Here is a 15,238-nt window from a genome sequence, read left to right on the forward strand (position 1 = left end):
ACAACACTGAAAAATGTAAATTTCCAATTTCAACCAAACATGCTAGAAATGCTCCAATTGAGCTAATTAGCTTATTGTGAAAATATTACAAACGTCTGACAGACATGATAATATAAATTTCCAATTTCAACCAAACATGCTAGAAATGCTCTAATTGAGCTAATTAGCTGATTGTGAGAATATTACAAACGTCTGACAAAACTGAAAAATGTAAATTTCCAATTTCAACCAAACATGCTAGAAATGCTCCAATTGAGCTAATTAGCTTATTGTGAGAATATTACAAACGTCTGACAAAAGTGAAAAATGTAAATTTCCAATTTCAACCAAACATGCTAGAAATGCTCAAATTGAGCTAATTAGCTTATTGTGAGAATATTGCAATTGTCTGACAAAAGTGAAAAATGTAAATTTCCAATTTCAACCAAACATGCTAGAAATGCTCAAATTGCGCAAATAAGCCTACTGTAGGAATTTTACAAACGTCTGACAAAACTGAAAAATGTAAATTTCCAATTTCAACCAAACATGCTAGAAATGCTCCAATTGAGCTAATTAGCTTATTGTGAGAATATTACAAACGTCTGACTAAAGTGAAAAATGTAAATTTCCAATTTCAACCAAACATGCTAGAAATGCTCCAATTGAGCTAATTAGCTTATTGTGAGAATATTACAAACGTCTGACAAACATGATAAATATAAATTTCCAATTTTAACCAAACATGCTAGAAATGCTCTAATTGAGCTAATTAGCTTATTGTGAGAATATTACAAACGTCTGACAAAACTGAAAAATGTAAATTTCAAATTTCAACCAAACATGCTAGAAATGCTCCAATTGAGCTAATTAGCTTATTGTGAGAATATTACAAACGTCTGACTAAAGTGAAAAATGTAAATTTCCAATTTCAACCAAACATGCTAGAAATGCTCCAATTGAGCTAATTAGCTTATTGTGAGAATATTACAAACGTCTGACAAACATGATAAATATAAATTTCCAATTTCAACCAAACATGCTAGAAATGCTCTAATTGAGCTAATTAGCTTATTGTGAGAATATTACAAACGTCTGACAAAACTGAAAAATGTAAATTTCCAATTTCAACCAAACATGCTAGAAATGCTCAAATTGCGCAAATAAGCCTACTGTAGGAATTTTACAAACGTCTGACAAAACTGAAAAATGTAAATTTCCAATTTCAACCAAACATGCTAGAAATGCTCCAATTGAGCTAATTAGCTTATTGTGAGAATATTACAAACGTCTGACAAAACTGAAAAATGTAAATTTCCAATTTCAACCAAACATGCTAGAAATGCTCCAATTGAGCTAATTAGCTTATTGTGAGAATATTGCAATTGTCTGACAAAAGTGAAAAATGTAAATTTCCAATTTCAACCACACATGCTAGAAATGCTCCAATTGAGCTAATTAGCTTATTGTGAGAATATTAAAAACGTCTGACAAAACTGAAAGATGTAAATTTCCAATTTCAACCAAACATGCTAGAAATGTTCCAATTGAGCTAATTAGCTTATTGTGAGAATATTACAAACGTCTGACAAAACTGAAAAATGTAAATTTCCAATTTCAACCAAACATGCTAGAAATGCTCCAATTGAGCTAATTAGCTTATTGTGAGAATATTGCAATTGTCTGACAAAAGTGAAAAATGTAAATTTCCATTTTTAACCAAACATGCTAGAAATGCTCCAATTGAGCTAATTAGCTTATTGTGAGAATATTACAAACGTCTGACAACACTGAAAAATGTAAATTTCCAATTTCAACGAAACATGCTAGAAATGCTCTAATTGAGCTAATTAGCTTATTGTGAGAATATTGCAATTGTCTGACAAAAGTGAAAAATGTAAATTTCCAATTTCAACCAAACATGCTAGAAATGCTCCAATTGAGCTAATTAGCTTATTGTGAAAATATTACAAACGTCTGACAAAAGTGAAAAATGTAAATTTCCAATTTCAACCAAACATGCTAGAAATGCTCCAATTGAGCTAATTAGCTTATTGTGAGAATATTACAAACGCCTGACCAAACTGAATAATGTAAATTTTCAATTTCAACCAAACATGCTAGAAATGCTCCAATTGAGCTAATTAGCTTATTGTGAGAATATTACAAACGTCTGACAACACTGAAAAATGTAAATTTCCAATTTCAACCAAACATGCTAGAAATGCTCCAATTGAGCTAATTAGCTTATTGTGAAAATATTACAAACGTCTGACAAACATGATAAATATAAATTTCCAATTTCAACCAAACATGCTAGAAATGCTCAAATTGAGTTAATTAGCTTATTGTGAGAATATTGCAATTGTCTGACAAAAGTGAAAAATGTAAATTTCCAATTTCAACCAAACATGCTAGAAATGCTCCAATTGAGCTAATTAGCTTATTGTGAGAATATTACAAACGTCTGACTAAAGTGAAAAATGTAAATTTCCAATTTCAACCAAACATGCTAGAAATGCTCCAATTGAGCTAATTAGCTTATTGTGAGAATATTACAAACGTCTGACAAACATGATAAATATAAATTTCCAATTTCAACCAAACATGCTAGAAATGCTCCGATTGAGCTAATTAGCTTATTGTGAGAATATTACAAACGTCTGACAAAACTGAAAAATGTAAATTTCCAATTTCAACCAAACATGCTAGAAATGCTCAAATTGCGCAAATAAGCCTACTGTAGGAATTTTACAAACGTCTGACAAAACTGAAAAATGTAAATTTCCAATTTCAACCAAACATGCTAGAAATGCTCCAATTGAGCTAATTAGCTTATTGTGAGAATATTACAAACGTCTGACTAAAGTGAAAAATGTAAATTTCCAATTTCAACCAAACATGCTAGAAATGCTCCAATTGAGCTAATTAGCTTATTGTGAGAATATTACAAACGTCTGACAAAACTGAAAAATGTAAATTTCCAATTTCAACCAAACATGCTAGAAATGCTCAAATTGCGCAAATAAGCCTACTGTAGGAATTTTACAAACGTCTGACAAAACTGAAAAATGTAAATTTCCAATTTCAACCAAACATGCTAGAAATGCTCCAATTGAGCTAATTAGCTTATTGTGAGAATATTACAAACGTCTGACCAAACTGAAAAATGTAAATTTCCAATTTCAACCAAACATGCTAGAAATGCTCCAATTGAGCTAATTAGCTTATTGTGAAAATATTACAAACGTCTGACAAACATGATAAATGTAAATTTCCAATTTCAACCAAACATGCTAGAAATGCTCTAATTGAGCTAATTAGCTTATTGTGAGAATATTACAAACGTCTGACAAAAGTGAAAAATGTAAATTTCCAATTTCAACCAAACATGCTAGAAATGCTCCAATTGAGCTAATTAGCTTATTGTGAGAATATTATAAACGTCTGACACCACTGAAAAATTCAAATTTCCAATTTCAACCAAACATGCTAGAAATGCTCCAATTGAGCTAATTAGCTTATTGTGAGAATATTACAAACGTCTGACAAACATGATAAGTATAAATTTCCAATTTCAACCAAACATGCTAGAAATGCTCCAATTGAGCTAATTAGCTTATTGTGAGAATATTACAAACGTCTGACAAAACTGAAAAATGTAAATTTTCAATTTCAACCAAACATGCTAGAAATGCTCCAATTGAGCTAATTAGCTTATTGTGAGAATATTACAAACGTCTGACAAAACTGAAAAATGTAAATTTCCAATTTCAACCAAACATGCTAGAAATGCTCCAATTGAGCTAATTAGCTTATTGTGAGAATATTACAAACGTCTGACTAAAGTGAAAAATGTAAATTTCCAATTTCAACCAAACATGCTAGAAATGCTCCAATTGAGCTAATTAGCTTATTGTGAGAATATTACAAACGTCTGACAAACATGATAAATATAAATTTCCAATTTCAACCAAACATGCTAGAAATGCTCAAATTGCGCAAATAAGCCTACTGTAGGAATTTTACAAACGTCTGACAAAACTGAAAAATGTAAATTTCCAATTTCAACCAAACATGCTAGAAATGCTCCAATTGAGCTAATTAGCTTATTGTGAGAATATTACAAACGTCTGACTAAAGTGAAAAATGTAAATTTCCAATTTCAACCAAACATGCTAGAAATGCTCTAATTGAGCTAATTAGCTTATTGTGAGAATATTACAAACGTCTGACAAAAGTGAAAAATGTAAATTTCCAATTTCAACCAAACATGCTAGAAATGCTCCAATTGAGCTAATTAGCTTATTGTGAGAATATTATAAACGTCTGACACCACTGAAAAATTCAAATTTCCAATTTCAACCAAACATGCTAGAAATGCTCCAATTGAGCTAATTAGCTTATTGTGAGAATATTACAAACGTCTGACAAACATGATAAGTATAAATTTCCAATTTCAACCAAACATGCTAGAAATGCTCCAATTGAGCTAATTAGCTTATTGTGAGGATATTACAAACGTCTGACAAAACTGAAAAATGTAAATTTTCAATTTCAACCAAACATGCTAGAAATGCTCCAATTGAGCTAATTAGCTTATTGTGAGAATATTACAAACGTCTGACAAACATGATAAGTATAAATTTCCAATTTCAACCAAACATGCTAGAAATGCTCCAATTGAGCTAATTAGCTTATTGTGAGGATATTACAAACGTCTGACAAAACTGAAAAATGTAAACTTTCAATTTCAACCAAACATGCTAGAAATGCTCCAATTGAGCTAATTAGCTTATTGTGAGAATATTACAAACGTCTGACAACATTGAAAAATGTAAATTTCCAATTTCAACCAAACATGCTAGAAATGCTCCAATTGAGCTAATTAGCTTATTGTGAAAATATTACAAACGTCTGACAAACATGATAAATGTAAATTTCCAATTTCAACCAAACATGCTAGAAATGCTCTAATTGAGCTAATTAGCTTATTGTGAGAATATTACAAACGTCTGACAAAACTGAAAAATGTAACATTCCAATTTCAACCAAACATGCTAGAAATGCTCCAATTGAGCTAATTAGCTTATTGTGAGAATATTACAAACGTCTGACAACACTGAAAAACTCAAATTTCCAATTTCAACCAAACATGCTAGAAATGCTCCAATTGAGCTAATTAGCTTATTGTGAGAATATTACAAACGTCTGACAAAACTGAAAAATGTAAATTTCAAATTTCAACCAAACATGCTAGAAATGCTCCAATTGAGCTAATTAGCTTATTGTGAGAATATTGCAATTGTCTGACAAAAGTGAAAAATGTAAATTTCCATTTTTAACCAAACATGCTAGAAATGCTCCAATTGAGCTAATTAGCTTATTGTGAGAATATTACAAACGTCTGACAACACTGAAAAATTCAAATTTCCAATTTCAACCAAACATGCTAGAAATGCTCCAATTGAGCTAATTAGCTTATTGTGAGAATATTACAAACGTCTGACAAAAGTGAAAAATGTAAATTTCCAATTTCAACCAAACATGCTAGAAATGCTCCAATTGAGCTAATTAGCTTATTGTGAGAATATTACAAACGTCTGACAAACATGATAAATTTAAATTTCCAATTTCAACCAAACATGCTAGAAATGCTCCAATTGAGCTAATTAGCTTATTGTGAGAATATTACAAACCTCTGACAAAACTGAAAAATGTAAATTTCCAATTTCAACCACACATGCTAGAAATGCTCAAATTGCGCAAATAAGCCTACTGTAGGAATTTTACAAACGTCTGACAAAACTGAAAAATGTAAATTTTCAATTTCAACCAAACATGCTAGAAATGCTCCAATTGAGCTAATTAGCTTATTGTGAGAATATTACAAACGTCTGACAAAAGTGAAAAATGTATATTTCCAATTTCAACCAAACATGCTAGAAATGCTCAAATTGAGCTAATTAGCTTATTGTGAGAATATTGCAATTGTCTGACAAAAGTGAAAAATGTAAATTTCCATTTTTAACCAAACATGCTAGAAATGCTCCAATTGAGCTAATTAGCTTATTGTGAGAATATTGCAATTGTCTGACAAAAGTGAAAAATGTAAATTTCAAATTTCAACCAAACATGCTAGAAATGCTCCAATTGAGCTAATTAGCTTATTGTGAGAATATTACAAACGTCTGACTAAAGTGAAAAATGTAAATTTCCAATTTCAACCAAACATGCTAGAAATGCTCCAATTGAGCTAATTAGCTTATTGTGAGAATATTACAAACGTCTGACAAACATGATAAATATAAATTTCCAATTTCAACCAAACATGCTAGAAATGCTCTAATTGAGCTAATTAGCTTATTGTGAGAATATTACAATCGTCTGACAAAACTGAAAAATGTAAATTTCAAATTTCAACCAAACATGCTAGAAATGCTCCAATTGAGCTAATTAGCTTATTGTGAGAATATTACAAACGTCTGACTAAAGTGAAAAATGTAAATTTCCAATTTCAACCAAACATGCTAGAAATGCTCCAATTGAGCTAATTAGCTTATTGTGAGAATATTACAAACGTCTGACAAACATGATAAATATAAATTTCCAATTTCAACCAAACATGCTAGAAATGCTCTAATTGAGCTAATTAGCTTATTGTGAGAATATTACAAACGTCTGACAAAACTGAAAAATGTAAATTTCCAATTTCAACCAAACATGCTAGAAATGCTCCAATTGAGCTAATTAGCTTATTGTGAGAATATTACAAACGTCTGACAAACATGATAAATATAAATTTCCAATTTCAACCAAACATGCTAGAAATGCTCTAATTGAGCTAATTAGCTTATTGTGAGAATATTGCAATTGTCTGACAAAAGTGAAAAATGTAAATTTCCAATTTCAACCACACATGCTAGAAATGCTCCAATTGAGCTAATTAGCTTATTGTGAGAATATTAAAAACGTCTGACAAAACTGAAAGATGTAAATTTCCAATTTCAACCAAACATGCTAGAAATGTTCCAATTGAGCTAATTAGCTTATTGTGAGAATATTACAAACGTCTGACAAAACTGAAAAATGTAAATTTCAAATTTCAACCAAACATGCTAGAAATGCTCCAATTGAGCTAATTAGCTTATTGTGAGAATATTGCAATTGTCTGACAAAAGTGAAAAATGTAAATTTCCATTTTTAACCAAACATGCTAGAAATGCTCCAATTGAGCTAATTAGCTTATTGTGAGAATATTACAAACGTCTGACAACACTGAAAAATGTAAATTTCCAATTTCAACAAAACATGCTAGAAATGCTCTAATTGAGCTAATTAGCTTATTGTGAGAATATTGCAATTGTCTGACAAAAGTGAAAAATGTAAATTTCCAATTTCAACCAAACATGCTAGAAATGCTCCAATTGAGCTAATTAGCTTATTGTGAGAATATTACAAACGTCTGACAAAACTGAAAAATGTAAATTTCCAATTTCAACCAAACATGCTAGAAATGCTCCAATTGAGCTAATTAGCTTATTGTGAGAATATTACAAACGCCTGACCAAACTGAATAATGTAAATTTTCAATTTCAACCAAACATGCTAGAAATGCTCCAATTGAGCTAATTAGCTTATTGTGAGAATATTACAAACGTCTGACAACACTGAAAAATGTAAATTTCCAATTTCAACCAAACATGCTAGAAATGCTCCAATTGAGCTAATTAGCTTATTGTGAAAATATTACAAACGTCTGACAAACATGATAAATATAAATTTCCAATTTCAACCAAACATGCTAGAAATGCTCTAATTGAGCTAATTAGCTTATTGTGAGAATATTACAAACGTCTGACAAAACTGAAAAATGTAAATTTCCAATTTCAACCAAACATGCTAGAAATGCTCAAATTGAGCTAATTAGCTTATTGTGAGAATATTGCAATTGTCTGACAAAAGTGAAAAATGTAAATTTCCAATTTCAACCAAACATGCTAGAAATGCTCCAATTGAGCTAATTAGCTTATTGTGAGAATATTACAAACGTCTGACAAAAGTGAAAAATTTAAATTTCCAATTTCAACCAAACATGCTAGAAATGCTCCAATTGAGCTAATTAGCTTATTGTGAGAATATTACAAACGTCTGACAAACATGATAAATATAAATTTCCAATTTCAACCAAACATGCTAGAAATGCTCCAATTGAGCTAATTAGCTTATTGTGAGAATATTACAAACGTCTGACAAAACTGAAAAATGTAAATTTCCAATTTCAACCAAACATGCTAGAAATGCTCCAATTGAGCTAATTAGCTTATTGTGAGAATATTACAAACGTCTGACCAAACTGAAAAATGTAAATTTCCAATTTCAACCAAACATGCTAGAAATGCTCCAATTGAGCTAATTAGCTTATTGTGAAAATATTACAAACGTCTGACAAACATGATAAATGTAAATTTCCAATTTCAACCAAACATGCTAGAAATGCTCTAATTGAGCTAATTAGCTTATTGTGAGAATATTACAAACGTCTGACAAAAGTGAAAAATGTAAATTTCCAATTTCAACCAAACATGCTAGAAATGCTCCAATTGAGCTAATTAGCTTATTGTGAGAATATTATAAACGTCTGACACCACTGAAAAATTCAAATTTCCAATTTCAACCAAACATGCTAGAAATGCTCCAATTGAGCTAATTAGCTTATTGTGAGAATATTACAAACGTCTGACAAACATGATAAGTATAAATTTCCAATTTCAACCAAACATGCTAGAAATGCTCCAATTGAGCTAATTAGCTTATTGTGAGAATATTACAAACGTCTGACAAAACTGAAAAATGTAAATTTTCAATTTCAACCAAACATGCTAGAAATGCTCCAATTGAGCTAATTAGCTTATTGTGAGAATATTACAAACGTCTGACAAACATGATAAATATAAATTTCCAATTTCAACCAAACATGCTAGAAATGCTCTAATTGAGCTAATTAGCTTATTGTGAGAATATTGCAATTGTCTGACAAAAGTGAAAAATGTAAATTTCCAATTTCAACCACACATGCTAGAAATGCTCCAATTGAGCTAATTAGCTTATTGTGAGAATATTAAAAACGTCTGACAAAACTGAAAGATGTAAATTTCCAATTTCAACCAAACAAGCTAGAAATGTTCCAATTGAGCTAATTAGCTTATTGTGAGAATATTACAAACGTCTGACAAAACTGAAAAATGTAAATTTCAAATTTCAACCAAACATGCTAGAAATGCTCCAATTGAGCTAATTAGCTTATTGTGAGAATATTGCAATTGTCTGACAAAAGTGAAAAATGTAAATTTCCATTTTTAACCAAACATGCTAGAAATGCTCCAATTGAGCAAATTAGCTTATTGTGAGAATATTACAAACGTCTGACAACACTGAAAAATGTAAATTTCCAATTTCAACAAAACATGCTAGAAATGCTCTAATTGAGCTAATTAGCTTATTGTGAGAATATTGCAATTGTCTGACAAAAGTGAAAAATGTAAATTTCCAATTTCAACCAAACATGCTAGAAATGCTCCAATTGAGCTAATTAGCTTATTGTGAGAATATTACAAACGTCTGACAAAAGTGAAAAATGTAAATTTCCAATTTCAACCAAACATGCTAGAAATGCTCCAATTGAGCTAATTAGCTTATTGTGAGAATATTACAAACGCCTGACCAAACTGAATAATGTAAATTTTCAATTTCAACCAAACATGCTAGAAATGCTCCAATTGAGCTAATTAGCTTATTGTGAGAATATTACAAACGTCTGGCAACACTGAAAAATGTAAATTTCCAATTTCAACCAAACATGCTAGAAATGCTCCAATTGAGCTAATTAGCTTATTGTGAAAATATTACAAACGTCTGACAAACATGATAAATATAAATTTCCAATTTCAACCAAACATGCTAGAAATGCTCTAATTGAGCTAATTAGCTTATTGTGAGAATATTACAAACGTCTGACAAAACTGAAAAATGTAAATTTCCAATTTCAACCAAACATGCTAGAAATGCTCAAATTGAGCTAATTAGCTTATTGTGAGAATATTGCAATTGTCTGACAAAAGTGAAAAATGTAAATTTCCAATTTCAACCAAACATGCTAGAAATGCTCCAATTGAGCTAATTAGCTTATTGTGAGAATATTACAAACGTCTGACTAAAGTGAAAAATTTAAATTTCCAATTTCAACCAAACATGCTAGAAATGCTCCAATTGAGCTAATTAGCTTATTGTGAGAATATTACAAACGTCTGACAAACATGATAAATATAAATTTCCAATCAACCAAACATGCTAGAAATGCTCCAATTGAGCTAATTAGCTTATTGTGAGAATATTACAAACGTCTGACAAAACTGAAAAATGTAAATTTCCAATTTCAACCAAACATGCTAGAAATGCTCCAATTGAGCTAATTAGCTTATTGTGAGAATATTACAAACGTCTGACCAAACTGAAAAATGTAAATTTCCAATTTCAACCAAACATGCTAGAAATGCTCCAATTGAGCTAATTAGCTTATTGTGAAAATATTACAAACGTCTGACAAACATGATAAATGTAAATTTCCAATTTCAACCAAACATGCTAGAAATGCTCTAATTGAGCTAATTAGCTTATTGTGAGAATATTACAAACGTCTGACAAAAGTGAAAAATGTAAATTTCCAATTTCAACCAAACATGCTAGAAATGCTCCAATTGAGCTAATTAGCTTATTGTGAGAATATTATAAACGTCTGACACCACTGAAAAATTCAAATTTCCAATTTCAACCAAACATGCTAGAAATGCTCCAATTGAGCTAATTAGCTTATTGTGAGAATATTACAAACGTCTGACAACACTGAAAAACTCAAATTTCCAATTTCAACCAAACATGCTAGAAATGCTCCAATTGAGCTAATTAGCTTATTGTGAGAATATTACAAACGTCTGACAAAAGTGAAAAATGTAAATTTCCAATTTCAACTAAACATGCTAGAAATGCTCCAATTGAGCTAATTAGCTTATTGTGAGAATATTACAAACGTCTGACAAACATGATAAATATAAATTTCCAATTTCAACCAAACATGCTAGAAATGCTCTAATTGAGCTAATTAGCTTATTGTGAGAATATTAAAAACGTCTGACAAAACTGAAAGATGTAAATTTCCAATTTCAACCAAACATGCTAGAAATGCTCCAATTGAGCTAATTAGCTTATTGTGAGAATATTACAAACGTCTGACAAAACTGAAAAATGTAAATTTCAAATTTCAACCAAACATGCTAGAAATGCTCCAATTGAGCTAATTAGCTTATTGTGAGAATATTGCAATTGTCTGACAAAAGTGAAAAATGTAAATTTCCATTTTTAACCAAACATGCTAGAAATGCTCCAATTGAGCTAATTAGCTTATTGTGAGAATATTACAAACGTCTGACAACACTGAAAAATGTAAATTTCCAATTTCAACCAAACATGCTAGAAATGCTCTAATTGAGCTAATTAGCTTATTGTGAGAATATTGCAATTGTCTGACAAAAGTGAAAAATGTAAATTTCCAATTTCAACCAAAAATGCTAGAAATGCTCCAATTGAGCTAATTAGCTTATTGTGAGAATATTACAAACGTCTGACAAAAGTGAAAAATGTAAATTTCCAATTTCAACCAAACATGCTAGAAATGCTCCAATTGAGCTAATTAGCTTATTGTGAAAATATTACAAACGTCTGACAAACATGATAAATATAAATTTCCAATTTTAACCAAACATGCTAGAAATGCTCTAATTGAGCTAATTAGCTTATTGTGAGAATATTACAAACGTCTGACAAAACTGAAAAATGTAAATTTCCAATTTCAACCAAACATGCTAGAAATGCTCAAATTGAGCTAATTAGCTTATTGTGAGAATATTGCAATTGTCTGACAAAAGTGAAAAATGTAAATTTCCAATTTCAACCAAACATGCTAGAAATGCTCCAATTGAGCTAATTAGCTTATTGTGAGAATATTACAAACGTCTGACTAAAGTGAAAAATGTAAATTTCCAATTTCAACCAAACATGCTAGAAATGCTCCAATTGAGCTAATTAGCTTATTGTGAGAATATTACAAACGTCTGACAAACATGATAAATATAAATTTCCAATTTCAACCAAACATGCTAGAAATGCTCTAATTGAGCTAATTAGCTTATTGTGAGAATATTACAAACGTCTGACAAAACTGAAAAATGTAAATTTCCAATTTCAACCAAACATGCTAGAAATGCTCAAATTGAGCTAATTAGCTTATTGTGAGAATATTACAAACGTCTGACCAAACTGAAAAATGTAAATTTCCAATTTCAACCAAACATGCTAGAAATGCTCCAATTGAGCTAATTAGCTGTTGTGAAAATATTACAAACGTCTGACAAACATGATAAATGTAAATTTCCAATTTCAACCAAACATGCTAGAAATGCTCTAATTGAGCTAATTAGCTTATTGTGAGAATATTACAAACGTCTGACAAAAGTGAAAAATGTAAATTTCCAATGTCAACCAAACATGCTAGAAATGCTCCAATTGAGCTAATTAGCTTATTGTGAGAATATTACAAACGTCTGACACCACTGAAAAATTCAAATTTCCAATTTCAACCAAACATGCTAGAAATGCTCCAATTGAGCTAATTAGCTTATTGTGAGAATATTACAAACGTCTGACAAACATGATAAATATAAATTTCCAATTTCAACCAAACATGCTAGAAATGCTCTAATTGAGCTAATTAGCTTATTGTGAGAATATTACAAACGTCTGACAAAACTGAAAAATGTAAATTTCCAATTTCAACCAAACATGCTAGAAATGCTCAAATTGCGCAAATAATCCTACTGTAGGAATTTTACAAACGTCTGACAAAACTGAAAAATGTAAATTTCCAATTTCAACCAAACATGCTAGAAATGCTCCAATTGAGCTAATTAGCTTATTGTGAGAATATTACAAACGTCTGACAAAACTGAAAGATGTAAATTTCCAATTTCAACCAAACATGCTAGAAATGTTCCAATTGAGCTAATTAGCTTATTGTGAGAATATTACAAACGTCTGACAAAACTGAAAAATGTAAATTTCCAATTTCAACCAAACATGCTAGAAATGCTCCAATTGAGCTAATTAGCTTATTGTGAGAATATTGCAATTGTCTGACAAAAGTGAAAAATGTAAATTTCCATTTTTAACCAAACATGCTAGAAATGCTCCAATTGAGCTAATTAGCTTATTGTGAGAATATTACAAACGTCTGACAACACTGAAAAATGTAAATTTCCAATTTCAACCAAACATGCTAGAAATGCTCTAATTGAGCTAATTAGCTTATTGTGAGAATATTGCAATTGTCTGACAAAAGTGAAAAATGTAAATTTCCAATTTCAACCAAACATGCTAGAAATGCTCCAATTGAGCTAATTAGCTTATTGTGAGAATATTGCAATTGTCTGACAAAAGTGAAAAATGTAAATTTCCATTTTTAACCAAACATGCTAGAAATGCTCCAATTGAGCTAATTAGCTTATTGTGAGAATATTACAAACGTCTGACAACACTGAAAAATGTAAATTCCAATTTCAACCAAACATGCTAGAAATGCTCTAATTGAGCTAATTAGCTTATTGTGAGAATATTGCAATTGTCTGACAAAAGTGAAAAATGTAAATTTCCAATTTCAACCAAACATGCTAGAAATGCTCCAATTGAGCTAATTAGCTTATTGTGAGAATATTACAAACGTCTGACAAAAGTGAAAAATGTAAATTTCCAATTTCAACCAAACATGCTAGAAATGCTCCAATTGAGCTAATTAGCTTATTGTGAGAATATTACAAACGCCTGACCAAACTGAATAATGTAAATTTTCAATTTCAACCAAACATGCTAGAAATGCTCCAATTGAGCTAATTAGCTTATTGTGAGAATATTACAAACGTCTGACAACACTGAAAAATGTAAATTTCCAATTTCAACCAAACATGCTAGAAATGCTCCAATTGAGCTAATTAGCTTATTGTGAAAATATTACAAACGTCTGACAAACATGATAAATATAAATTTCCAATTTCAACCAAACATGCTAGAAATGCTCTAATTGAGCTAATTAGCTTATTGTGAGAATATTACAAACGTCTGACAAAACTGAAAAATGTAAATTTCCAATTTCAACCAAACATGCTAGAAATGCTCAAATTGAGCTAATTAGCTTATTGTGAGAATATTGCAATTGTCTGACAAAAGTGAAAAATGTAAATTTCCAATTTCAATCAAACATGCTAGAAATGCTCCAATTGAGCTAATTAGCTTATTGTGAGAATATTACAAACGTCTGACTAAAGTGAAAAATGTAAATTTCCAATTTCAACCAAACATGCTAGAAATGCTCCAATTGAGCTAATTAGCTTATTGTGAGAATATTACAAACGTCTGACAAACATGATAAATATAAATTTCCAATTTCAACCAAACATGCTAGAAATGCTCCAATTGAGCTAATTAGCTTATTGTGAGAATATTACAAACGTCTGACAAAACTGAAAAATGTAAATTTCCAATTTCAACCAAACATGCTAGAAATGCTCAAATTGCGCAAATAAACCTACTGTAGGAATTTTACAAACGTCTGACAAAACTGAAAAATGTAAATTTCCAATTTCAACCAAACATGCTAGAAATGCTCCAATTGAGCTAATTAGCTTATTGTGAGAATATTACAAACGTCTGACCAAACTGAAAAATGTAAATTTCCAATTTCAACCAAACATGCTAGAAATGCTCCAATTGAGCTAATTAGCTTATTGTGAAAATATTACAAACGTCTGACAAACATGATAAATGTAAATTTCCAATTTCAACCAAACATGCTAGAAATGCTCTAATTGAGCTAATTAGCTTATTGTGAGAATATTACAAACGTCTGACAAAAGTGAAAAATGTAAATTTCCAATTTCAACCAAACATGCTAGAAATGCTCCAATTGAGCTAATTAGCTTATTGTGAGAATATTATAAACGTCTGACACCACTGAAAAATTCAAATTTCCAATTTCAACCAAACATGCTAGAAATGCTCCAATTGAGCTAATTAGCTTATTGTGAGAATATTACAAACGTCTGACAAACATGATAAGTATAAATTTCCAATTTCAACCAAACATGCTAGAAATGCT

The sequence above is a fragment of the Watersipora subatra genome, unplaced genomic scaffold (genome assembly GCF_963576615.1).
Source record: "Watersipora subatra unplaced genomic scaffold, tzWatSuba1.1 SCAFFOLD_52, whole genome shotgun sequence".
Classification (NCBI taxonomy): Eukaryota; Metazoa; Bryozoa; class Gymnolaemata; order Cheilostomatida; family Watersiporidae; genus Watersipora; species Watersipora subatra.